The sequence below is a fragment of the Panicum virgatum genome, chromosome 2N (genome assembly GCF_016808335.1).
Source record: "Panicum virgatum strain AP13 chromosome 2N, P.virgatum_v5, whole genome shotgun sequence".
In the NCBI taxonomy this organism is placed as follows: Eukaryota; Viridiplantae; Streptophyta; class Magnoliopsida; order Poales; family Poaceae; genus Panicum; species Panicum virgatum.
In genome coordinates this window covers 28,347,793-28,351,714 of record NC_053146.1, presented here as the reverse complement: position 1 = coordinate 28,351,714, position 3,922 = coordinate 28,347,793, and the positions used below count along the sequence as shown (strand labels likewise).

At 48.9% G+C, this 3,922-nt stretch overlaps 2 non-coding genes across 2 annotated transcripts; both read left to right on the top strand.

Moving 5' to 3' along the window:
- Positions 1–572: 572 nt before the first annotated feature.
- Positions 573–676, top strand: LOC120663090. Its single transcript, XR_005670314.1, has one exon. It is a non-coding gene; the product is annotated as a small nucleolar RNA R71 (small nucleolar RNA).
- A 2,822-nt stretch (positions 677–3,498) lies between these two features.
- LOC120663103 lies at positions 3,499–3,605 on the top strand. The gene has a single exon (XR_005670326.1). It is a non-coding gene; the product is annotated as a small nucleolar RNA R71 (small nucleolar RNA).
- The last annotated feature ends 317 nt before the right edge of the window (positions 3,606–3,922 follow it).

Here is a 3,922-nt window from a genome sequence, read left to right as displayed (position 1 = left end):
GTACAAGTTGTGTACTCACTCTTGCCTACTCCACTCTTTTTCCTCTTGGGGATACTCTACTGCTGCTCAGTTCCTGCCGACGCGAGGGAGTTCGCTCAGCGCTACCAGGACTACGAGGACTTCTAGGCGTTCGTCTCCCAGTCGACGTCCCTGTGGCGCCCTGCTCAGCTTCGGAGAGTTTTTATCGTATTTGTACTTCGCTTCCGCTGTATCAGACATTTTGTCATTAATGTAATAAATAACATTCGTATTCGCTTTATTATATCTTTTACGTGATATGTGTTGTGATATACTGTTCATTCTGTTGTATATACGTGTGACTTGATCCTGGCACGTATATGATTGCTCGGTTTATGTCCTTTTATAAACCGGGTGTTACAGTATGCATGCCTTTTGTACGGGGTTGGAGTCGTTCATCGCTCCACCCCTGATTGGAGACCATCTTCTCGACCAATTCTTTTGCTTTGGCGATAGTCGGGTCGAGGAAGGCTCCTCCAGCCGCGGCATCAATATTGGCTCGAGATGTCGTTGTGAGCCCATTGTAGAAGCTTTGCAGGATGAGCCACTCATCCATGCCATGATGAGAACAGGCTAGGATGTATTCCTGTAGCCTCTCCCAAGCTTCTGGGATGAATTCTATCCCTGTCTGCTGGAAACTTGAAATTCTCCCGAGCAGGGCATTTGTTTTGCCCAGTGGGAAGAATTTTGTGAGAAATGCCTTGGAGCATTTGGCCCAGGTGTCGATGTCCTTTTCTTTATAAAAGCACTATTTCGCCTTCCCCAGGAGGGAAAAGGGAAATAGACGAAACTTGACAACGTTGGCGGCGACACCCCGTATGACAACGGTGTCACAGAGCTCCAGAAAATTCTGCAAATATGCATTTGCGTCCTCGTTCGGCTTGCCACAGAATGGGCTAGCCTGCACCATGTTGATGAGGCTTGATTTGAGCTCGAAGTTCACGTCCCCGACATTGATGTTGGGGTCAGTGGCCACATTGTCGGTGGAGGGGACGGAGAACTCGCGGAGAGTCTTTTCAGCCATAACCTCAAGAACGAGTGGTGCTTCCGAAATGGGTTCCTGAGCTGGGAGGATAGCGAGAGGAGGAACGACGCGAGGCCGTGCCCTTCTCACGAGCCTCTCTGGATTGTCTGTGTAGTTTTCCGGTAGGGAGAAACCGGTCATACACTACCCCTTTCTTCTTTCAAATCAAAAATAAAAGAAGACATAAAGTGACATTAGCCTGAAAGAGTAAAGACTATATCCTGAGTACAAAGTCTAAGTTAAAATCAGCACAATATCTTTGTTCACATGCCATGCCCAGCAATGGCGCCAGAAATGCTTGTTGACATTTCTTAGCGCAATCACTAGGAATGGTTAATCCTTAGCAACAGCGCCAGAAATGCCTGTTGGCAGTCCTTAGTGCAATCACTAGAAATGAGGGCGCCGAACCCATCCTACCAACTGCACCCAAGGGATACCACTCTCGTGGTATAATCAATACGATTACAGATGGATCCGCAAGCGCACGGATATACCGTTGTAGCATTTCACCCGGAGAGTAAGGGTATCGTCATTTATTTGTGTCCCAAAGGACGGCAGCGGCAAATGTATTGTACTCAACATTAATAACCATGACATTATGCCTCAAGCAATAGGCAATACTCTAACAGGGGTAAGTACAGATAAAGAATAAGCAAGGGTAATGTGACACAGCACACATCCACACTTCAAGAGGAAGGAATAAAGGAGAGAAACTATAAAATAAAGAACTACTCTATCCTATGTCAAGTCAGTTGGAGCTTAGGCTAGGTTAGGTGTCCTAGTGCTTCTATCCAAAGCTGGGGTCATGTTAGATCATGGTTAGGACTGTAGGTGCCAGGAAAATGGGATAGTGGGGAGAAGGTCCCGCACCGGAGTACATCCAGTCCCGTTACCTCTTTGCATGAACTCCTACACCGAACCCGAACGTCGGGGAGTACGCTAAACGCAACACCGCTGTTACGCCGGGCGGACAGGGCTGTCACCACCTGCCATCTACTCCAGTCACACCGTGGAGCACGGTCATATCTGAAGGATCCCGCATACCCGAGCACCACGCTCGTGTATGAAGTCACTACTATAGTGCCCCCAGGTCTCCCACCCTTCGGATGGATGAGTAAAACACTAGAGCAAGCCCGAAAGCACAACGAACCTCTATCCGTACCCAGATCATCTGGCCGAACCAAGACCGTAGCATAACTTATGAACGATCTAAGCATGGATTGATAAACTATCAAGATAGTAAAGCAACCATGGCCGAACTCTATATTATGAATAGAAGTCTGACAAGTCGGATACAAAGCCATACCAGGAGCCGAGGATTGCTCAACGACCCCGAGGACGACTTGCTCGCTAAAGAGAACTAGCCTAGCTCCACTACCTAGCTAAGAGAGCAAGAGAGAGGAGAGCCTTCTTGGAGAGAATGGAATGAAGTGTGTGTGTGTGTGTGTGTGTGTGTGTGTGTTGAGGGGGGTGGAGAGAGGCCCTATTTATAGCTCTAGAGGTCGGTTTTCCGCCAACGCGCATATGGAAGGTGATCAGGTGCCTTGGCAGCTACTCCTCCTCGAAGTGCACCTGGACGGGAACTAGGCCAGGTTCGGCCGACCCAGGGGGTCGGCCGAACCCACCTGACAGCCCCTTGGCCTGATCCTTTGCTAAGTGGTTGATTCGTTGGATCTTATCCTTATCCTCTAGTGCATCTTGCGTGGAGGCCCCGTTTCCTCTGACATGTGGGCCCTCTTTGTAAGGGTGTGATGCCGGATGCGATATTCTGCGTAGTTGTATGGCATCTGCTGCGTGTTTTCGTCTTATTCCGCTCCTGCTCATCTGAAATGTGCAAAACTCAAAAACAACTATGGAGCGAGGTTAGTGATACAAATATGTGAGTAAGGCATGTGGTTTTCCTTTATTATTGAGTATAGTTGACGGGTGAAAATGGCACATAAGCACCATCAACATACACTAGGTCTTTTAATGTGGGCTGAAAACTGTTATTAAAATTCGTACCTTGTTGTTGACCGAAGGGGAGGTTGGGCTTGGAGTTCCAACCCTGCTGAGGACGAAATCCTGAGTTGGGATTGTTGTTGCTCCCAATGAAATTTGCGTCCTCTTGAGTTAAGGGGCACGAAGTGCCCGAGTGCCCAGTCTCACCACATGTTTCACATGTCATACGAGACTCCAAAACTTGATTAACCTCCTGGTGCGGAAATTCCAGCTTCTTCATCAAAAGTTCCAACTTGACAGCTAACATGTCGACCGTGTCGATCTGATGCACGCCCTTGGGATGGGCTTGCTACCATTCTCCTTTCCAACTTTGGTTGGAAGCTATCTTGTCAATCAGCGCCTTTGCTCCCGCAACATCGAGAGAAAGGAAGGAACCACCTGCTGCTGCATCAACGTGGTCCTGCGCTTGCTGATTCAGACCATGGAAGAAGTTCTGAATGATCAGCCACTCTTCTATGCCGTGATGTGGGCATGCTTGTATGTACTCCTGGAGACGCTCCCAGACTTCCGGGATGGTCTCATCCGGTAATTGCTGAATTCCGGTGATCCTGTTCCGGAGGGCATTGGTCTTGCCCACTGGAAAGTACTTGGCTAGGAATGCATTTGAACAAGCTTCCCATGTCGTGAAAGCTTCCTTGTTGGAGTAGAACCATGTCTTGGCTTTCCCGAGCAGTGAGAACGGGAACAGGCGAAGACGGACGTCATCCAGAGTAGTTCCTCTGGGGTTGATGGTGTTACTCACCTCCAGGAATTTCTGGAGATGGGCATTGGCATCCTCTGATGCCTTTCCGCAGAACGGACTTGCTTGGACCATATTCACGAGTCCAGTCTTCAGCTCAAAGCCATCATTGCCGGCTTGGTTGGCGTTCAATCCAGTAG